Source organism: Capricornis sumatraensis, chromosome 10 (assembly GCF_032405125.1).
Source record: "Capricornis sumatraensis isolate serow.1 chromosome 10, serow.2, whole genome shotgun sequence".
NCBI lineage: Eukaryota > Metazoa > Chordata > Mammalia > Artiodactyla > Bovidae > Capricornis > Capricornis sumatraensis.
The window spans coordinates 10,633,451-10,656,369 of record NC_091078.1 but is presented as its reverse complement, the minus strand read 5'-3'; positions in this window follow the sequence as shown (position 1 = coordinate 10,656,369).

Below are 22,919 nucleotides of genomic sequence, written 5' to 3'. Positions count from 1 at the left end.
CCCCCTTCTCACCAGATATCCTTGCCCATCCCCCCTGCCCTGACCCAGCCTCCCTGCCTCTCCACCCTCCCCACTGCCAGCTGGAGGGCTGGGGGTCACCCCGAGGGGCTCTCTGTGCCCAGGGCTGTGCCTGCAGTTGGTTGCTGGGTCCTGAGCCGCCTCTCTCAGGCCTCAGGCTCCCCATCCGCACTGAGGGCTTAGGCTCCTCTGCACCCAGCCTTCCAGAGAGGCTTCAGAAACCTCTTCCTTAAAAGAGGGAAGACGCAGTGGGCCCCCGCCCCCAGCCCTGGCCCCAGGCAGCCGGGAGAGGTTGCACTGGCCCTTCCGGTGCCTTGATGGAGAGCACTGCTGACAAAGAAGAAAGGTCAGCCGTGGGACAGAGCGGGGTTGGTGTCGGCCTGCCGGCTAGCAGCACCCTCCCCCAAGTCAGGGCTTCCTGGGGGGAGGGGCCCAGGGCTCCTTGGGGTCCTGGTCAATTCATATTGACTCAGGCAGTCGCTGCTTCAGCAAAGCTGGGCATCGAAGCCCCCAGAGGGCTGCGGGAGATGCCTGGGTCGTCCTTGGCACCTCCCTCTTCCTCTCCTCTATGGTCGATTAAATCCTCTGAGCCATCTCTGGATTTGGGTCTCCCCCTCAGCACCCCTAACCTTCTGCTAGCTCAGATCTTACTGTCTTCCTTGATCTCAATTACTGAGCTCTTCCCAGTTCGCCCCTGCCTGCCCTGGCTTCCCACTGTCACCAGGAATAAAGTCCAAATTCCGAGACTGACATAAAGGTTTTGTTGAGCTCAGTGAGGCTGCCCAGCGCTGCTGGCCCTTCCCTGAGGACTTGAGATTGCCGCCCCCACCCTCAGATGAGCATCTCCCAGCCCTGGGTCGGGTGGAGGAGGCCATCTTCCTCCCAGACATGCCTTTCAGGAACTCAGCCCGTGACTTTCCCTCCCCCAGGACTCCCACCCTCTGGGAGAGGTTGGAAGAGGTGTGCAAGGCATCAGGGCGCCTGAGTGCCAGGCCAGCTCTGCACCCGGGTGCTCCAGCCTCACCCTTCTTGTGGGGTTGAGCCTCAGCAGGGTGTGTGACTAGGGCCCCAGCCCAGTGCATGAGCCCACCCACACCATGCCTCAGACTCCCACCTTGAACTGCTCCGTGCATCGCTTGCCCCAGGTTTTGGAGGCCAGGCGCCATCGGCTCCCCAGCTCATATGAAGGACAAGCCCCTGTGAGGGCAGGAGGGACAGTGGTTAGGGCACAGGCTCTGGGGTCTGACCCCAGCTCCATCACTTACTAGCTGTGTGACCTCAGGCAGTTACTTCCCTCAGAGCCTCAGTGGGGTCATTTGTGAAATGTGGGCAATAATAGTTCCTGCTCCACAGGATGGTGAGATTCATTGAAATGACACATGTTTGCGGGATCAATAAAGTCACCTTTTATCATCATCAACTCCATCGTCACATCAGGCCAGCGGGTACCATATCCATGAGATGAGGGCCCGCTCCTCCTGGTTATTTGAATGCACCTTCCACTTCTGCTCCTCACTGTGCCCCTTTTGACCTTTTTCCCCCAGCACTTCTTTCCCACATTTCCTAAAATTCCAGGAAGCCCAGCCCTCCCTGGTCTTGAGTTGTCATCTGCATAGCTGCCTTATGAACCTTGTGCTTCAGAGCTGAGCCCAGGATTTAATCTCTTATGTACCCCACAACACCTTACAGGGTCGTCAAATACAGTAGGTGCCCGATAAAAAAGTTTGTTCAGTTAAACAGACATTCAGGGAGCCTAAGTCACCTCCAGGAGCAACGCAGCAGTGACCAGTCAGGTCCCTGGGCACATCCTCATGCTGATGAAGGGCCCGTCTGAGACCAAGCCTGAGCCACCTCCCACCAGGTCACCGCTTGTGCCCATTCTGGGCTCCTCCGTGCAGGACTTGGGGGAGAGAGGGTGGTGGGTTTGGGCCACTGCATTGGAAGGTTTTTCAGAGCTGGTTCCTCTCTGGTCCTCTGCGCTATCCCTGTGTTTTGTTTGCCTGGGTCCTTTCCCCACCCCCTTGGTTCTCTGTTAAATCGTGTTATTATATTTAAACAAATCAATTCCATTGCAGAGTTTTTCCTGTCCTAATGATGAGTTTGCAGCACAAATGCCATTGATTTCTCACAGCCCTGAAAACCAGTTGATGAATAGCACCGGGCTTGTCTTTGGAGAGGCACTTAGAGCAGCTCTGGGCAGCCCCCCTACTCCTTGCCTGCACTGCCCCCCTTCGCCACCCCACCCCCACACTTCTTCACGTTGGGCTGAGGCTGGGTGATAAAGCGGGACCCTCAGCATCCTCCGCCGGTGCGGGGGTGGGGATGTCATCACAAGGGGCCTGGCCCCTCACGATGGTGAAGCAATCGTAGTGGAGAACTGTATTGATTTTGGCCAAAGGCAGGAGCGCAACTTACAGAGCAGAGAGGCCGTGCGGTGTGATCTTTGTCTTCCCTTACAAGTTCAGAGCACAGTCCTGAGTGGCAGCAGATAATGGCTTAGGCGAAGCTCAGGTTTCCAGACCTCCATGGGACTGCTGTGTTTTAAAGGGGAGGTTCAGAGGTGAGGGGGAGAAGAAAATGGCAACCCACTCCAGCATTCTTGCCTGGAGAATCCCGTGGACAGTGGAGCCTGGCAGGCTACAGTCCATGGGGTCGCAATGAGTCGGCCTCGACTGAGCGCTCACTCACTCACTCAGAGGTGAGGGAGCTGTCCCCACCGGGGAGCTAGAAACCTCTCTTTGTGAAATCCTCCCCGACCTCCAGCGTCAGGGTCAGACTGCCCCTTCAGGTCACTGACTTTTTTAAGTTTAGGAGGGCCGCCGGGGCTTGGGTGGACACGAATGATTCTTCCCACCTCTGAGCTGGGCAGCCTGCTTGATGGGCAGTCCCTGGAGAGGGAGGTTCAGCCGCCACAGGAGCCTGAGTTGGGCGGGGGTAAAACGGGAGGGCGCAGAGGAACTGGGGCACACTGGAGTGCGTGCCTCACTGAAACCCCTCACCGACCCCTAGGAGTCACGACTGACTCCTTGCGACCCCCTGGACTGTACAGTCCATGGAACTCTCCAGGCCAGAATACTGGAGTGGGTAGCCTTTTCCTTCTCCAGGGGATCTTCCCAACCCAAGGATCAAACCCAGGTCTCCTGCATTGCAGGCGAAAACCCCCAGAGTTACCCCTAAAACTATCCTGGATGGGGCTGTGAGCTGGGTTGCCCACTGCTTCTCCTGGAGTCTAATTCAAGCCTTTGTTTTAGACAAGAATGCGGCCTGGAGTTGGGAGGGCTGTGTCAAGGTCACAGCACAAGGCGGTGGAGGGGCTGGGGTTTGAGCTCAGGATGGGGGCAAGGCCCCTCTGGCAGAGCTGGTGCACCTCCCCCCAGCTGTCAGGGTTGGGGGCAGGGCAGAGGCTCCGTTGCAGGGAAGACAGACCCCTCACTCAGGAGATCCCCGCCTTCCTTGGCCCTCAGAGCCAGTCACACTCCCCTCCTCCCTCCCTGCAGACAAACCTCCTGTCCCTCCTAATCAGGTTAGCCTCCTGCTCCATGCTCACTCTGCCTGAGCTGGGCCAGCTGCCTCTAATGGCCTGTCGACCTGGCCCTCCCCCTGGCTCTGGGGTGGGGGAGGGGAAGCTCAGAAAAGAACTGTGAGTGGGAAGGGGCTGCCCAACTCCCTGGATTCAGACCTTCCCACGGCTTCCAGGCTTAAGTCCAAACCCTTAGCCTGGCATCCAAGACGCATCAAAATGAGGCCCCACTTCTTTCCCCGTCTCCACAGCCCTGATGGACTCTTCACTACGGTGTGTGCGCACTGAGTCACTCAGTTGTGCCTGGCTCTTTGTTAACCCCATGGACTGTAGCCTGCCAGGTTTCTCTGTCCATGGGATTTCCCAGGCAAGAGGACTGGAGTGAGTTGCCATTTTCTTCTCCGGGGGGATCTTCCTGACCCCAAGATCGAACCCACGTCTCCAGCTTGGCAAGCCAACAGGGAAACCCCTTTACTGTGACCACAGGAGGCTATTTCTTACCTCCCTGCCTTTGCACATGCAGGTCCTTTTGCTACTTCCAGCGTCTCTGGAAACTCCTACGCATCCTTCAAAACCCAATTCTGGTTTCTTCCTCTGGGCTGCCTCCTCTCAAGACTCTCCTGCCTCTGTCTCCCACTGGATGCTCCATTGGTACGGAATTCAGTACTACTGTGTTTGGTTGCATTATTCTGAGACCCACTTCCCCTTGAGTTTCTGGAGGAAAGGGAGAACATTGTGTTAGAATATGCCTCATGGTGCAGCAATGAAGGAATTGGGCCAGCAAAAAAGAGAGAAGTGGGGGCCAAGGAAAGAGACAGACAGGAGTGCACAGAACAGCTGCTCCCAGCCCCTCCACAACACTCTAGCTTGCTTCCTGCCAGGGAGGCCATTCCCAGTGACACATGTGGGGCCTGAAATAGACGTGTGGGGGCCTTGGTGGTGCACTTGGACAGCCCAGTGCTAAGAACCACCACCACCCATTCCTTGGGCACAGAAGCTCCCCGGTCCTCCCGGGGCCGTGTCCCTGCAGCCAAGACCCCTCCCCCAGCAGTACCCAGGCCTTGCCCCTCTGTTCCTGCTAACTTTGTTTTATAAATAAGCTACATAAATAGGCTCCTCTGATTCCTCGGAGCAGGCAGCGTTTAAGGACTGGGGCACTGCTGCAAGCATAATTGTACTACCGAATCCATCAGCTGCCTAATTACCATTCATTTTGCATTTATTTCTGCTAATTAAAAAGAGAGAAACTCCTAACAACTTTTACGTAAATACTATATTTGTTCTATGTAAAGATGGGATGCTAATTTGCTGGTGATTAGCTGATTATCTAATTTTATAGCTGTCACACAGGCTTGCCCTGTCTCCCCTTTGAACCCCAGATGCCACTCGAGGCCCCTGATCAGGTGTGGGAGGAAAAGGCCCAGGGAGGTCTGCGTACATGTTTAGAGGGTCTATCTGAGGCCCAGGGGTCCTCTGGATCACCACATGTCACCAGGGCTCAAGGGGGCTGCAGTCTGACCCAGGGACCTGGGAGGAACCATTGACTCATCCACTGATTTTGCACAGATGGAGACACTGAGGCCCGGACAGGTCCAGCATCCCTAAGTCACTCCCTAACCCAGGACTCTGTTACTGGGTCCAGTAACAGAGATGAACCCAGGCATTTGGGCTCCCCCTCCCGTGCTCCCTCTGTGTAGAGGTATTATCTGGAGGAATCTGCAGCCTCTGTTTGCAATTGGAACAATATCTGGACCAAACTCCAGCCCAAGTGGAGGAAAGACATAGTCTGGTCTGAGCCCATGGCCCAAACCAGACCCTCCATATGCCCTTCTGTAAACCCCTGCCTGCTCGCACTTTCCCATCCAGCCAGGGCTCGGATCCTCCTGACATCACTTACTGAGGCTCGTCTTGTCTCCCAGTCTGGGCCTTGCACACCGTGGACTGCTAGAACCTGTGTTAGGGTCTGAATCTCAAATCTCAACATGATGCATTTATTTGTGTGAATTCGGAACAAATATAATTAATACATCAAACTTGTGATTTCACAGACAGTATTGCTTTAGATGAGTTTAAATAAAAAGAATGCGATTGGTTCAAAGTGATTTAGAGAACAATATGTAAATGATTTAGGTGAAACCTGACATGGTTTAAAATTTCTAGTAACTAGAGTTGGGAACACACTGGCGGAGGGTCTGGGAACGCAGATCAGGGGCCCGGTGGCGAGTCCCGGGTCAGCAGCAAGGACGCGAGGGCAGGCTTGGCCAGTCCCTGGCCTGCAGGCCGCCGCTGCCTCATCCCATGGCTGGGCCGACGGCACCCCTGCATCATGCCCTTCTCCCAGCCCGAAGGCCAGTCGAGTTAGCCCCCGGCAGAGGAAACCTCTGCCCTCAGAGGCACTTTATCCGGACTCTGTTTCTGTCTCAGAGTGGCCAGGAAGTAGAGCGGGTGACTTCTTGGGCTCCCTGGCCAGCCCGGCTTCCCTGCATTCGTGGGTGAGAGCCTGCCCAACCCTCTACTCTGTCTTTCTCGATCCCGAAAGTCTGAAAATGGCTGGTTCTAGATGGCAAGGGAGAACAGCTTTGACCGGGTCAGGGCCAGGGTCAGCTTGGCCCGTTGGAAATCCCCGAGGTGAGGGTTCCGGTCCTGACCGCTGCTTTCTACAGCCTCATACTCCTCCTCTGTAGATCGTGAGGTCACCTTGCCTTCCTCCCAGGGTTGCCAAAGGGATTCTAAGAGCCACGTGCAAAACTCCTCAGGGGAGCGCTCTGTGCAGCTGGTGGTGAGCCTGAGTCCTGGCCTGGGGGCCAGGGGTGGGGGGCCCCTCTGCCTCCTACCTGCCGCCACCATGTCTATGCGAGAAGACTCGCTGCTGCCAGGGATCTCCCGCTCATCTGCCCTGTTATCGCCCTGTTCACAATCAGGGGAAGCCTGGAAGGCGGCGGGGGCGCAGGCAGATGGAAAACAAAGAGAGAACAAAGACGCTGCTTCGAAGAGGCCAAAAGGCAGGGGGCCGCCTTCCCCCAGCGGTCCTGGCCAGCCTGTCCCCACCAGCGCCAGGCCTGTGCCACCCCAGGCTGCAGGCCACCTGGCCCGCCCCTCCAGAGACTAGCCCTAGCCTCACAGGGGCTCCCCACTTGCTGGGTGACCCTCAGAAAGTCATTCCGATCCAAGCCACCTTTTTCTTATCTGTAAATGAAGAAGTGGAACAGCTTGCTGAGTGCTCTCCAGCAGACCCCACCCCTCTCAGCTCTGCTGGAGTCTCTTTGAGGCCAGTGCATTTCTTCCCACCTTCCGGTCGCAGAGGGTCAAGTTGGTGCCCACTTCTACCCATAGAGAGGACCTCAGAGTTCCCTGGGCCAAGCGAGGCAAACAGGAAGCCTGTGTTCACAGCATCTTGGTGCTGGGTGTAAGCATTTGCCTGGAATGAATGAATGACTTAATCAGATGGAGGCTTAACTGTCAGCCCTGTGGTCACTGCTGCTGTTGGAGCCTCCAAGGGAAGGGGAAACCCCTGGACCCTCCAGAGCAGTTGCAAAGAGGAATGGTTGAGAGCTCATAAGAGCCCCAACGCCAGGCTGTCTGGATTCATATCCCAGCTGTGTGCCCTTGGGCTGCTTTCTTAAACCTTTCTGTGACTGTGTCCTCATGTGTTAAAATAGGTATAGTACCTACCTCATAAGCTGTGTTGAACTCACAGGACTTAACTCACATAAAGGACTTAGAAGAATACAGACCGAATAAGATCCAGTAATGCTGGGTGTTATTGTTATCACCAGTCCTAGCACTGTTGTTGTTTAGAGGAAAGCTCATGCGCCTTCAGCCTCCTGACCCCACCCCTGTACCACCTGGATGAAGCTGGGGTTTTGCTGGCAGCTGGGGAGGGGCAGCAGGTTGCCATCACGAGCATTTCTGTGTAAGCATTTCTGGTAAATGGTTTAAAGGGGCCTGACTTCCTAAGGTTCTAGGAATTTGTTATTTCTTTTCTCATTCCAAATATGTATGTGTCAGAGATGCCCTGGCAGTCCAGTGGTTGGGACTCGGTGCTTTTACTTCCCCAGGGGCGCAGGTTCAATCCCTGGTCGAGGAACTAACATCCCTTGGCAATATAAAGAAGGAAAAAAGGAAAAAGTGTAATTGAACTTGTATTTCTAAAGAGGACCTCCAAAATAGTTTAAGCTTCAGGTCTTGCAGACCTGGACTGTTCCCTGCTTATTCCTGTTACCTTGATTGCATTTCTGGGACCTGGCCACCTCAGGAGGATGGCTGAAGCTTCGGAGCTGGCAGAACCTAACTTTTTCCCCTGTGCAGCTGTGTATGCACCCCAGACTGCAGTCTCTACCCTGCACTGCAGGTCAAGGGAGCCCCAGAGAGGGCAGGCAGGGAGAGTGGGACCCTCTCTTGATGGAGACCCTGGATGTGCAGAGTCTAGGGGCCAGGTGGGTCTGAGTGCCCCTGCAGTGCAGGCTGATGTCATACCCCTGACCTCCGCCCCCTCCACCCTGGGTGGGCTGGATGGGCAGGCACAGGGGCGCTCGGGGCCATGGGAAGCAGGTTGCTGAGCAGGAACAGTTGCCCCAGAGGCTGTCACTGGTGGGGCTGGCTGTGCGCCAGTCCCTGGATTTTGTGTCAGGTAGGTGGGGAACTCAGCATGGCCCTGTCCTGGGAGAGCTCTCAAGGTCGCTGGGGCCACAAGGTTTGCACCTGGAGGGGTAGGGAGTGGGCACAGTTAGGCCCTGTCGCGTGAGGCGTCTCAGGGCAGGAGTTGAGACAGCCCAGAGGTCAGGAGTGCTGGACACTTGTGGGGAGCGGAGGAGCCTCCTGGGTGATGGGCCCTTGCCTGGGGAGGCCCCCAGAGCAGTGGGTGCCTGGGGCCTTGGCGCCTCCGCCAGCAGCGGGGCCTCTCAGCCCAGGCTCTGACAGGGACATTTATAACTCACAGCTGTGCGGTCCTGGGCCCAACTGACTGTGGTAAACCGATCAGGCTTCAGGAAGTCGAGTCCTGAGGCCACTCCCCACCCCGACCCCACACTCTCCTTCACCTCCTGACACCCACATCCTGTTCTGGGTAGGAGGGGCAGACAGCTGGGGCACTGGGGGGTGGAGGGGGGCAGCCGAGGGTCTCTAACCTGTGGGCAGAGCTGGAGGGGATGGAGAAGTTCAGTGAAACCCCAGAGCTGCACGGCAGGGCCTCCGGGATCACCAGGATCTCCCCCTCAGGACACACACGGGGAAACCCAGGCCCAGGGAGTGCCAGGGGCCGCCCAAGAGCCCACAGGAGCCAAGGAGCAAGAGATCAGGCAGCGGGGCTTGGGGGTGCGCTCTGTGCTGCCATATCTAACTGGAGAGGGGATTAAGCGTCTAGCCCCTACTGACCAACACCAGCCCTGCGGGAGCCCAGTGGAAGAGGGCAGAGGTGAACCAGAGCCTTAGAGGATCCTGGGTAAAGGCACAGAGGATGCTCGGACCTTGGGGCTCTGCGCAGCCTGCAGCCCTCAGTGGGAACATCCTATCCTGAGACCAAGTTCCGCATCAGGCCTTATGTCCACCCAGCTAAATTCTCACAGCAAAATTCACTGGAAGGAACTGTCATGCCTGGTTCTGGGAAGAACAGTACCAAGAGCTTCCAGCATACCGTGATTTTGACCCCTTTACCCACTTTGGCCCTGTTGGCTAGCCAGTTCTTGGGCTTGCTTGACCAACCACCCCTCCCCCCGACCTCTTTCTCCTCCCTTATAAGAAGAGGGATGATAAACAATAGAGTTTGCCAAAGCTGGGCCACGTAACTCTGTGACACGATTCTAGAATGAGTACCTGAAAGAACCTGTATTTTTGTTCGTTACTTATATCCTTATTCAGGTATATAGAAATGTATAACTAGCTTAGCAAACCAATGATTTCATAGATATGATCCCTTTGGACAAGGCCAGATTCATTAGAGCTAAAAATAATAATAATAATGAGTTTAAGTAGAGGCGAATATTAATTAAGTTGTCATACAGATAGCACTCAGCTCGGACTGGGAGAGTCATCAAGTACATAGGAGAAGGCCACAAGTTTGGGGAACACCAAGGCTCTTCTCTTCTTTAAACTCTGGTTCTTGACCTCCTCCAGAACTGTACCCCCACAGGCAGGAGGGGATGAGGGGGGAGTAGGCTGGTTTTCCAAGGAGGTGGACACACAGAATGACTCCCAAGTGTTGGGATCTGGTGAACAATTCATAATGAGGAAAGAATTCAGGCAGGGGTCAAAGAGTGGCTTTGGAAGTGGCTGCCGGCTGGCTAGCCGTATGAGATAATTCCCCGAAGCCAGGCACAGCTCAAAGAGTACACCATGGGCTTAGAGGCCCAGCTAAAAATACCCCCCGACAGCTTCTCCCTGTCACCCTGCCTGGGGCCGCACAGGAAGGCCCTGGCTCTCTGCCTGTCTCACCAGGAAGAAAAAGACAACAACATAAAGCCACCGAGCCCAGAAAAAACAAAACTTACATAGATTTCACATTTTGTTAAGACTCCCACCAGGAGGAGTTGGCTTGCTGGCTGGAGCGCCACAGGGCAGGGAAGGTAGCCAGCTCTGATACACCAGGCATCCCGGGGCATGCTTACAGGGCCCAAGAGGCCACCAAGATTAGACCACTGGTGGGGACAGAAGTGGAGAGAGTGGGTTGCCACCTGCGTCCCTGGCTGCTCACACGCGTCCTGTCTCTCTCCCCGCGTACTCAGGACGAGGAGGAGGCCCGTTGGACCAATGCTGCGAGGGGTGTGAGGATTAGAGCTGCCGTCCATCATTCCCCCACCAGATCGAGAAAGGTAACACCAGACCCCCGATGCCCTGATGCCCAGGCTGCACTGCCTCTTTCACCTAAAACCTGGCCTGGGGTGAGGTCGGGCAGTGCGTGGTGATGAGGCAGGAGTTATCAGCCTTTTCACCCAGCTCTTCTTGCCCAGACTTCTGAGCTTCTCTACTAATGCCTTGTGTGTGTTCCATACAAAATGCTTCTGGGCTTCAGTTTGTCTGTCTCTAAAATGGGTCCCCTACTGACTCCAGTTCTTAAGGATTCTGTGAATCACTTGCACCTCCTTGTTATTTGGAGTTAAGCCATCTTCTCAGCCTAGCTCAGTTTGAACCCTGGGAGCAGAGCCAAGGGTCCCAGCCCTTGCGGGTATAGTACTAAAATCATAGGGTCTGCAGGGCCAGACAGGGCTTGAGAAGAAAGGATTTTCTAGGGCAGCCCTGACTGGAGATGTGTCTCACTGGAGCTGTGGCTGTGGTCTCCTTTGTGGCAGGATTTGAAACTCCAAAGTGATCTCCCTGGCAGCTCTGGGCAAGAATTACCATCTGCATTTTTAGACTGTGGGACCAAGGCACAGGCGAGTTGATGTGCCTGCTGCGTCACCCAGCAAGCTCTGGCCACATTGTAGCAGCTCTGCTTCACCCTATTCGCTATATCAGTCTCTGTACGTCTGCTGAACTGCAGGTCTGGCCAGAGAAGTCTGGCTGTTGAGCCCAATAAACCCCCAGTCTTTATTGTGTGCCCATGGTGGGACCCATCCATTCATCCACCCATCATCCATCCACTCACCTGTCCATTTGTACAGCCTCCTCCTCAACCTCCCTCCTACCCATCCATCTATCCGTCCATCCGTCCGCCCACCATCCTCCCACCCCAGTCATCCTTCCATTCACTCATCCGTTCACTCATCTCTTTATCCACCCGTTCTTCCGACCATGTATTTACTCATGAATTCACACATCAAACACACACTGACTCATATCAGGCCAGCCCTGCGCTAAGGGTTGGGTTTTGAAGATAGATCAGCTCCAGCCCTGCCCTGGAGATGGTGTGCTCTGTGATAGAGGCTGATCCATGATCTCAGAGCCAGGCTCCGTTCCATAAGTTCACTGTTTAAGGCCCCTGTGGTGTCTGAGACTCTATGAGGAAGGGAGGAGCAGCCACTTGCTGGTTCTGCAGGCAGGCATTCAGGGAGTGCTTTCCAGGGGAGGTGGCGTTGCTCATTTATCAGGGCTCCAGTTGTTTATTGAGAAAGTCTCTGTGCTGAGAACTGCTTGATGTTTTGGAGACCTGGCGGGGAATAAGACTGACAAAACTCCCTTTCCTCGTGGCGTGTACATTCTCATGAGGAGACGTGGACAATAAATACTTAAAATAAGATTATGTCATGTCAGATGATGCTAAGTTTTAGGAAGAGAAATTAGCTGAGTGAAGGAACAGAGCCTACAGGATGGATAAAGTGTTCTTAGACAAAGGATGATCAAGGAAGGCCTCTGACAAGGTGACATTTGAACATTGACATGAGTGGGAGGAGGGAGTGAACTGGGACACACTTGGCATGTTCAAGGAAGTGGCAGGGATACACGTGGAAGAAGGGAAGTGAGAGGTAGGAGGGGCAACCAGAGAGGTCCTGGGGGGCCGCTCACCTAGGCACACACAAGTAGGGCAGGGAGATGGCTGAGAAGCTGTTGCCCACACCCAGGTGGAAGGTGGTGGTAGCTTGGGCTGGGGTTGCAGGGGAAACGGTGGGAAGTGTCAAAGTCTGTATTTCAAAGATCTGCAGACTGGCTTGTGGGTGGCTTAGAAGTGGAAGACGGGGGAAGAGGGGACAGTCCAGGAAGGCTCTTGGGTTTGGGAAAGAAGCCACTGGGAGAACAGAGGTGGCTGTTTTCCTCAGCAGGGGATGACGGCAGGGAGGGCCGAGTGTGGCCAAGAAGCTGTGTTTTAGACTCATTAGGTTTGAGATGCCTTTGAGACATCCAAGGGGAAAGGTTGAGAAGGCAGTTGGATATATGAGTCTGGGAGGCAGAGAGAGTCCCGACTAGAGATATGAACGTGGGAGCTGTCATGTATAGATGGTGTTGCAAGCTGATGAGGTCATCTTGGGAGTGAGTGCAGATAGAGCGCATCAGACGCCTGCATCTGAGTCATGGGGCATCCAGTCCTTAGAGGGAGGGAAGGTGGGGTGGACGCCGTGAAGGAGATGGAGAAGGTACAGCCAGGGAGGGAGGAGGGGGCAGGCTCTTCATGGGTCAAGAAGGTTTTGCAGGCAAATCAGGGCAAGGACTCTCCAGATAGAGGGAACTGCATTACAAAGGCTCAGAGACCTCAGTAACAGAGCCGTGTCTGGAGAGGAGCGGCGGAGAGGGACAGGGGACCAAAGCTGCTCCCCATTCCACACCTGGCCACACAGAGGCCAGGGCCCATGGGATGTCTGGCTGAGCTGTGAACAAGTTCATGTTCCAGGGACCCTCCCTCTCAACCTGGTTGGCATTCCCTGGTCTCAGCTGATGTCTTATACTTTGCACTTTCTTTTAAGAACCTTTGCCAACCTCTCCCAACCTCCCACCACCCCTCTGGGTCTCTTGGGCCCCTGAGACCTCCCCCTTGGCTGGAGGACTTATCCGAAAACACAGGGCTCAAGGCAGCAGCTCAGGAACTGTGTGCAGGGCAAGGACACTCGACAGCTTCCTACTGAATCTCTAAGCACGGCCTGGATCCTGTATCTTAAAGGAAACTGTGGAAACTTCCTGGACTGTGAGCTGCCCGCTCATGCTCAGCCAGCAGAGGTGCTCACTGCCTCTGGTGGGCCAGTGTATGTGTGTTTGGGTGGGTAAGGGTCAGCCTTGGTGCACCTGCAGTATTTCATACCCAGCACTCAGCTCATGGTAGAGAGAGGGACCAGGCTTATTCAGGGAAGGCTGCAGAGAGGAAGGCTAGGCAAGGGTTCCACCGGGCGTGAGATGGGATGGGAGGTGCGGGGAGGGCAAGTGATGGGGCAGCAGCGCAGGCCAGCTCCTCTGGCTCAGCAAACACAGCCTGCTGTGCCTGGGAAGACCTGCTGGAGAAGGGATAGGCTACCCACTCCAGTATTCTTGGGCTCCCTCGTGGCTCAGCTGGTAAAGAATCTGCCTGCAATGCAGGAGACCTGGGTTCAATCCCTGGGTTGGGAAGATCCCCTGGAGAAGAGAATGGCAACCCACTCCAGTATCCTGGCCTGAAGAATTCCATGGACTTTATAATCCCTGGGGTCGCAAAGAGTCGGACACGACTGATGTGCAAAGGCCCAGGAGACTTCTCCATACAGAGGACACGATGGAGCCAGGTGGGGACTTGGTGACCCACCAGGCCCCTAGGGAGGTGTGCCTCTGACTCCAAATGGGGACCAGGGGATCCGTGGGAAGCCGCCTTGATGCTGCGTGGCTCAGTGGCAGGCTGGTGGCGGGAGGCTGTGGGTAATCTAATTAGTGTGCCAGGCGGATGGGCCAAGTAATCCTGTGCCTTTAGACTCACTTTTCTTTAAGCCTGCTCCCGCCCAATCTCTTGATAAATCCTTCCACTGCCTGGGTGACATCGAGTGGCAGTGGATTTATCTCCATTGAACAGATGGGTAAACCAGGGCCCGAGAGGAAGAGGCTTGCATGATGCCACAGCTCACAGCTGGCAGGATGGAGCTCTGAACCGGTCCATCTGAATCCCAAGTCCACGCTCAGCCCTGCCTTCTACCATCTCCTGGGCTCTCCTAAAATATCCAGACTTGTAAGCACCTGCATGAAAACCACCTTTCCAACATTCTCATTTTGTCAATGAGGAAACAAAGGCCCAGAGAAGGCAAGACTCTCACCTAGGACTACACAGCAAGCCCAGGGCAGAACTTGTACCAGAATCTGATCTGGCCCACTGTGCCCACCCGGCTCCACCCCACCATCCGCAGGCCAGGGGGCCCCACCCTGGACCCTGCCCGCTTCCTCTTGGAGCATCCACTGCCTTCCTGCTCTCCAGCAGCCTTTGGCATTCCCTCGGGTTGAAGGCACCAAGTTCCTCATCAGAAGGCTCCATTGTGCCTATTGTTTAAATATAGATTACTAATGAAATGCCTTTTCATTGCCTTCCCAGTGAATAGTTTCCGTGTAAAGTTAATTTGCAGTGTTATGTAAATTCTGTTTAACTTCAATCAAGTTTCTAATTATGTTTTTACCGCAGTAATTCCCATTTGATCTGTCATCTCCTGTTAGGTATTTAATGTTCGGGTGGGCGGGTTTGCTTTCCCCTCTGTCTCTCGGTTTTCCAAGGCCTGCTCCCTCCCTGACCCCGTCTGTCTTTCCTCCTTTGTTCCCGCTCCCTCCATCCCCTGCCCCTTCCCTGTGACTCACTCCACCTCCTCTCCTCCTTCCCTTCTTCCTCTTGTAACTGCTCCTCCTTCCTTCCCTGTCCCTCTCTGCTCTTTCTGGCGTCGAGTCTCCCTCCCTCCACGTCCCCTGCTCCCGCCTGTCCTTGCCACCTCCGGCATCTTCCTTCTCTTTCCATTTCTCCATCGTTCTTTCTCGCTCGCGCGCTCTTCCTACCTCTGCGTTGCTTCTGTGTCTTCCTCCACCCTCTCCCACCCCCCACTCTAGCCCCCCTCTCCTGCTCTGCACCCCCTGTCTCCCCTTCCCCAACTTTTCCCCTCCCTCACCCCTCCACCCTCTTCTTCTTCTACCCTGTAGACGCTCACAGAAGCTGTGTGTAGGGGTGGCTTCCGTGTGTGCCTGGGACAGATGGAGGATGAGAGGCGGGCTGGCTGGCTGTTCCTCCCTGTTAAGCCCAGGGTCTGGACTCAGAAGCCTTGTGAGGGTCACTGTAGAGGAAGGACCTTGCCCGGTGCTGGGGGCCCAGCCCTGGTACGGTGGGAGCTGGCCAAGAGTGTGGAAGCTAAATGTGGACTCTCTGGGTACAGGTTCTGATCCGCCCCTTATTAACAATGTGACCTTCAGGCTGCTGTCTGTAAAGTGGGGTGACAACGTTACCTATCTTGTAAGGTCGTGAATATTCAGTAAGATAATGTATGAAGAAGGGCTTAGCTCAGCCAGGGAGACTGACCCGAACTGCCTTTCATTTGAGAACTCTCAGCCACACCCCTCATTTCTCTGCGGCCTTCCTGAGGTGCCTCTGCAATGGGCGTCCATGCTGCTGGGGTGGTGGAGGTCAGCCTTGAGGTCAGGGCAGGCGCGTAGCCAGCCACAGACCCCCACAGCTGGCGGCCGTCCCCTGGGAGCCAGGTCTCAACCCTGCCTGTCAAGAGATGTGACTTCCTTCTCCCTTAGACGGCTGGTCTTGGGGCTGTGAACAGGGGCGGGCTTGCTGCTCTGGGAGAGCTTCTGAGAGGCACAGGCCCCCAAAGCCAGAGAGCCTGAAGACCCTGAGTCCCAGACCTTTCCCCAGCAACAGACCAGAGGCAGAGCTGCTCCCGCCAGGTTGGATAGATGCCCCCTTTCCCCACTCTCTCATGCCTGTGTGTGACCCCGGATGCCCCTTGGGCTGCACCATGGCCTTGTGGCTGCAGAATCACTGTGGTGGGTACTGGGCCCCGACAGGCCCGTCACTGACTCACGTGGAGACTCCCCTCTGAGCCCCAGTTTCCCTGCTGCCCCACATCCAGCACTGGGCTTTAGGGTTCTCCCCACCATTCATGGCTAGGTGGCCGCAGTTTCCCAGCAGGCATCTGCCCTCTGGGTGGGGAGGGCGGAAGGAAAACACCAGACACAGCCTCTGCTGGGCCCTGGTCCTCGCCCCTCCCCTTTCCCCCTCCTCCCCCCTCCGCTCCGTCCCCCTCCTCCCCACCCCTCCCCCTCCGCTCTCTTCCCATCCAGCACGTCCCTGGTGTGTCCAGGAAGCAGAAAACAAGTGTTTGGAGAAGGCATTCTTCTGGGTGAAGAAAGGCAGGCTCGGTCCCTTGTCCTTCAGACACAGAAACCCCAGTTGGCCCTTCCCTGCCTGCTGGGCTCCATGACCACCTGACCCGCTGCAAGTGGCTATGTGTGTGTGTGTCTGTGTGTGTCCCTGGTCCAGGAAACCTTAGCTGGTCACGTGGCTGCCTTCCCTGTTTGTCTAAGTAAGCAGTTCAGGCCGGCTGCAGCCAGGAGGCTGAGACAGGCAGCTAGGGGCGGGGGGCCACGCTGGGGAGGGTGGGGGAGGTGGTGGTGGATAGAGGGCAGCCCTGAGCCAGGTCCTGGATTTCCTTGGGCTCTCGATTTGGTGTGGGGAGGCCTGGCCTGGGGAATGGCCCTGCTTCTGATCCCCAACCCTTCCTGGACCTCCCCCACCTCCATCTGTTAAGAAAAGATATTGGGCTTGCTCGCTAGAGAACACACCCAGCCCTGAGCCAGAGAGGGAGGGCACCCTCCTTCCAGGAGCAGCTCAGAAAGGCCAGAAAGGGCACGTGGATGCGGCCATCCCCATGGTGTCCCTGGAGCGTGCTGCTGAATCCTGGACCCTCAGCAGCAGAGCCCATGTCAGCACGTGGTCACGCATCCAGCCTGCCATTGATTAATCCAGCTACTGTGTGCCAGGACCTGAACTGAGCCAAGGGTAGGGCTGTCAGCACACAGGACCTCCAGAACCTCTGTAGACCCCCACACCTGTGACATGTTTTCTTCCTGTGGGATGAGTAGGATCACCTTTCGCTGGAAAGACCCTGTGCTTCCATCATGAGGCAGCCATGTCCCACCCCACTGCCACTCTGGAAGGATGACACCTCAGCATTGGGCAGGGGACTCCAGGAGGGGTTAAGAGACATCACTGAATCCCTCATGGACCAAGCAGTGGGGGCGAGGGTCTCCATCCTCCAGAGAGGTTGACATCAGAGCCAGACTTCCAGAGCAGAAGTGGGTTGAGTGCAGAGGCTGAGCTCAGACGCCTGGGGTCCTTCTTCGAGCCCACCCGGACAGCAGAGTCCAGGGGAATCCTCTGAGTAGGGCCTTCCTTGGTCGTCTTCTGTGTTACCTGACCTGCACACTATGTCTTAGCTGTAGAGGGCACAGTCCCCCCAGGTCCTGGAGGAGGAAGAGAAGCGTTGTGGTGGCCTGGGGAGCCTCACTTCTGAGTGCCTGCCTGGGTTCCAGCATCTGTTTACCCCCCATCCTCCCTGCTCTTCTTTCTCTCCTTCCTTTGACAAACATTTCCTGGTGACCAAGTCTGTGCCAGGTCTGTGCTCAACCCTAACCCTGGAGTTACTCACTGCCAAGTTGATGTCAGCAACATCTCAGGGTGAGCTGAGGGTCCAGGGAGGGCTGAGGCCCAGGGAGAGGCAGTCACTGGTGGGCATCAGGCTGCGGCTGACCCCCCAGGCTGCCCTGGGTTCAGGGGAGACTTAGGTATGCTTTCTGGATGGGCCCAGCCCGACTCTACCAGGCCCTCAGGTTGAGGGGCGCAGAGAGCTTGCCTCAGGGTCACACAGAGCATACCTAGGCCTCGTCTCTGTTGTGACATAATTTGGGGGTGTTCAGCCTTAAGGGTCCCACAAGCTCATGAGCTCAAGGCTGTTCTGATACAGCTGGAAAACATCAATCCAGAAAAGGAATGGAGGTGGGGTGGCCAGTAATTGAGTTGGTGACACAGGCCAGTCATCCTTCCACCCATGATCGAATATGGATTCTGGCCAGGGTAATTCTAAAGTCTGTGTATCTCTAGCCTTGACTTGCATGCCCCAGGGTCAGGAGGCTCACTACTGCCCCATGGCTATCTGAGTAACTCTCCATGGTAACTTAGGCCTGGCTGCCCACCAGGCTGAAGTCTGGTTCTGTCTTCTACCCTGCCCACCTCAGGCCCATAGACTTGAGGTTTTAGCCCCCCTAACCTAATCTTCCCCAAACGTCAGTGCTTCCAGGAAGATCATCAGGCTGGGCCCCCAGAGAGCCCCATCTGGGCCTGTTTCTTTGGACTAGCGTGGACATGTCACCAGTGTCCCGCCCTGGGCAGCCGAGGTGAAGCCCAAGTGAGCCCCTGGCCAAGTGAGCAAGCCCGTCTTCCCAGCATGGCCCCTTGATCCTAGCTCCATCCCCGTCATCCTTGCCCCCGGGGTGATCTCAGGCAAGGACCAGCCCCGTTCAGCCCAGGCCGCCTCCCATTAGCGCTCCTCCCCAACTCTGAGCTACAAGAGGCCTTTGTCCGTGGTGGGCCCCGTGGCAGCCGCTGGAAGAGTCCTCTGCCCTCTTTGGGCTGTTTGCTTTCTGAGTCGCCTGTTTGCCCAGCAGCCCTGAGAGAGACCTGGGGTGCTTCTCCCATAGCCTGAGCCCTAGCCTGAGGGCCTGTGTTCAAGCCTCTTCCCCCTCACTGGGCCCGTCCACTTACTGCTCCGCTCCTACCACATCTCCACCTGTGGACAGGGGAACGCCCAGCTCCTGAGGCACATGGAATGGGTTTGGCTCACTGGAGATGATGGGTCTAGCCCCTAGGCCGAGTTCCCATCCCACCCAGACACCTGACACTTTTAGGGATTCAGGCATCCCAAACTTGGGGAGAAGGGGCAGTGGGGATGAAGGCATCTCTCTCTGGGTGCTGTTCCCAGGGATTGGCATCACATTGTCCTTGGTGTGGGGGCTTCCCTGCTCAGTGGGGATGCCACACCCACCTTCTTCGGAAGTGTCCCTCATCTTTGCCCCCCTGAGAATCTGTCCTTGAGGCCTGAGATCCATCCTTCTTCAGCATCTCTCCTTGTCCCGGTCCCTTCAGCACGGCTCCTTGGAAGTGACGCTGCCCAGAGTGGGGCAGACAGTGACCGATCACAGAGAGAGGCCGGTCCCTGCAGTCCCTGCTCAGCTGTGCCTGGAGTCCCAGGAATAAAACCCAGTGGAGCTTTTGTCAAAGCCTCTTGCTGGAAAACAGAGAGCTGGAGGTCTGGAGGTCAGAGGCCAAAGGCCACCGAGGAGGCCAGTACAGCTGCCCCTTCCTGCCCTAGAAAAGTTGATGCTCCTCAGGAAGCCTCCACCAGGCCCTGCTCTCTCCTGGGCGGGGAGGGGCCCGTAGGACAGGAAGCCAGGCCAGGCCTGGAGGATGGGACTCAGGGTGGCCTGGGCCAGAGCCAGGGATGAGGCGAGACCCAGCCCTGGCCTGGCCCCAGGACCACAGGCGCACAGGTCACCCACCCAACAGGAAACCCTGCCCGGCACCCCCTTTGTCCCACCCCGTGTTTCCCGCGGGTGGCGCTTTTACTGTTTCCCGTGGGAGCTGCTGCCAGGAATCGTGCCCTCTTGAGAAAGGAAGCTGGACCTCAGGCTCGCAGGCTGCCCTCTCTCTGACCTATTCCAGCCCCCTCCCAGGGCTTCCCGTGGGTGGAAGTTCTGGGTCCACACCCGTCCCTCAGCCACACATGCTGGTGACTTATCTTCTCCTAGACGATCAGTCACCTCTAGGAGCCTGGCAAGAGAATCCTCATAGTGGGGCCAGGCCTGGGAGCTCAGAGACAGGGTTTTTTTTTTCGTTTGGGATCCATCACTAGCTTGCTGGTGCATGTGGGCTAGTCACTCGACCACTCTGTAGAAAGAGGAGAGGAAGAAGCTTTGCCAGCTATGAGCATCCCATGAGATAAAGGGTTTGGAGGTAGGATGAATCTCTACCCTGTAAGGACAGCCATGTTTGCGGTTACCTGCCCCAGACCTCACTGCCCTCACGCCACTGCATCTCAGATATCTCTGTATCCAGCTCAGGTGGGGCACCGTGTCTGTGATGGCCCCTAAGCGGGGAGAGAGGTGTGGGTGCTACCAGTGTCCTCATGGGGAATGGAAGTAGTGATGCTGGCGTTACCCCTCTCTGGGTCATCCCATTGACCACACAGGAGCCAGCTGAGCATCACTGCCTGGACAGGAGCCCCCCTCCTCCCTTCTACCTCTCCCCTCCCCCCCTCCTCCTCCCCACCACCTCCTCCCCTCTTCCCCATCCCCCCTTCTCCCTGCTCCCTGCTCCCTCCTCCCTCCTCCCTCCTCTCTCTTCCCAGAAGCTGAGGTGTAACATGCCAAGCTCTCTCTGCTCTGCTCAGCCCTGCTCAGGCAGATGGGCCGGGGTAGCAGCCTATGGGCCAGAAGCCGGGGAAGGGTCAGTGCTGAGAGCGGATTCTCCTGCCCCTCCCCAGTCCTCTTCCTCCCTCCTGGTTGGTGCTCTGAGGCCTTTGGTTTTCCTTTGGTTGTGATGTTGAGCTTAAGGTGCAGGGAGGAACAGGGCGACAATGTTAAGAACTCCAGACCTTTCTAGAGCAGTCTTCAGAGCTGCTGCTCTGATCTTCGTCTATAGAAATTGGTGTTTAGCATCTCTGTGAGCTCACTACTCTTATCGTCCCCATTTCCAGAGAAAGAAACTGAGGCCCAGCCAGGTGAATTGACCTGCTCAGGTGGTTACGCTGGGGTTGCACTGGGCAGCTGGTCCCAGAGTCTGTGCTCTTGGCCACAATGCCACATAGCTTCTCAGACCTACCTCCCCCAGCCAGCTGCCCCAGTCTAAGCGCAGCTCAGTGTCCGAGAGTGCAGCCTGTTCCCCACGGTGGGTGGAGGGAGGGTCAGGAGGCCAAGGTGAGCAGACACAAGTCGCCACGGCACTGGGCGAACTAATAGGCTCGGGGCCACCTGAGCTTGTGGACCAGCTGAGAGCTTGTTAGCAACAGGAAAGACCTTAGGTCCAAGCAGCCCGGGCCCCTGCCCTGTGTGGTGACAGCTCAGCCTCCAGCCTTCTTGGACACATGACCACTCTGAGCCTCAGCCTCTACGTCTGTCAAATGGGCCTTTGAGAACCAGAGATATAGGAAGCTGTGAGAAGTCTTTGAGGTTCTGGGAACATAGCTTCTGACCTCCATGGCTCCTTGGGAGCAGAGGGAGGGTTGTGAATTTCCTTCCCGGTGCATCAGGGACAGGGACATTCCTGGCAGCGGGATTAATGTGGGCGGGGTACAGAGGTGTGAGCCCCGACACTCTAGGTCAGAGTCCATCTGGGGCCTCATGGACAACGGGGAGCCACTGAGGGTTCTTGGCCAGAGGAGCAATGCCTCCTCCGGGGGAGGTACTGGCAGCAGGAAAACCTAACTTGCTCGTCCAGGTGTGCGGCCCTGACGCGAAGGGAGTCACGCGGCTGCGGAAGCCGGCCCCGGTGGGCGTCAGTGCCAGCGCTGCTCCTGGGTGCGTGGTCCACTGGGCGCTGGCCTGCCCCAGTGGGAGTGTGGGGTGGGAGTGTGGGTGCTGCACGGCAGGACAGGGCAGTCTCAGGCCTCTTCCTCCGTGGGTCCCGAAGTCCCCCCGGCTTGGGTTGTCTGGGCTCCCCACCCAGCCCTGGGTGGGGCCCCTGCCGCTGCTTCCTCCCTCTGTGGCTTTCTGGTCCTAAATGGGAGGGGACTCCAGAGGCTGCAGCAGGCTGTGGAGTGTGAGCCAGGGTGGGGACACCGGCGGTGGGTGGAGTCACGGGATGGGTGGCCGTGAGTCAGGAATTGCTGGGCCTGTGTGTCATCCAGCTGCCTGCTGCGCGGCCTCCCTGCGTCTGTCTGCCTCATCTCTCCCGCCCGCGGCTGCGCCTGTGGACTGCTCTACTGGGGCCACAGTGCTGTTTCTAAGAGCTCCAAGCCCACGACGGAGAAGTCAGAGGAGCTGGACTCTGGGTCCCAGGCTCTCCCAACACCCAGGGTGACCTTGGACACGTCCTCTCCCTCCCTAAGCCATGGTTTCTCTGATTGGAGAGTGAGGATGGAGTTGGGCAGGGGTTCTCAGCTCCTGCTGTCCATGAGATCCCGGGCAGCTTTGCAAGACAGCGTACCCTAGACCACTTATATCCCTGGGGCAGGGCCTGGAGCCTGGGCAGTAACCTTTGGTCTGGACAGCCTCGGATGAACTGCTGTCTCCACCTTCCCCACAGCCCCCAGGCAGCACTGTGGGCCAGCACGTGGATCCTGGAGCCCGGGGCCTACGCCAAATGTACTTCTGCCACTTTCTGACACTGTGGGCAAGTGACTTCATTCCCTGAGCCTCAGTTTCCTCATCTGTGAAATGAGGAGGACTCTACCACTTTATAGAATCACTGTGGGGACCAATGGGTTAACCAGCATAGCCAGTGTCTGTTGGAGCCAGACTTAGGATGGATATGGTGAGCACCATGAAAGTGTCAGCTGCTGTGTTCTCTGATCTAAATCTGTTTCCACACCACCCCTCCCATCACTGCTCATTCATCCATCCAGCAAACATTCTGGGGGCAAGCCCTGTGCTGCATGCTATGAGTGAAGGAAGAAGACACCCACTGTGGGGGATGGCCTTGGCCCATCCAGAGGTCCAGTCCCAGAGGCTGGGTTCTGTCAGTCCAAAGGATTGATGGGCAGGTAGGGGCTGGCTCCCCTTAGAATCCCACCAAGGTGCTGAGCTGAAGGAGCCCTTCTTTCTTAAAGAACGAAAAACGGACTTACCTGGTGGCCAGTGGTTAAGACCCTGTACCTCCATTGAGTGCATACAGGTTTGATCCCTGGTCAGGGAACTAAGTAAGATCCCACATGCCACGTGGCACAGCCAAAAAGAGAATGCAGAGAGACCCTGGACTGAAAAGAGAAGGAGGGGCATCATAGGCTAGTCCTCAGCTCGGAGGCACCCAAGG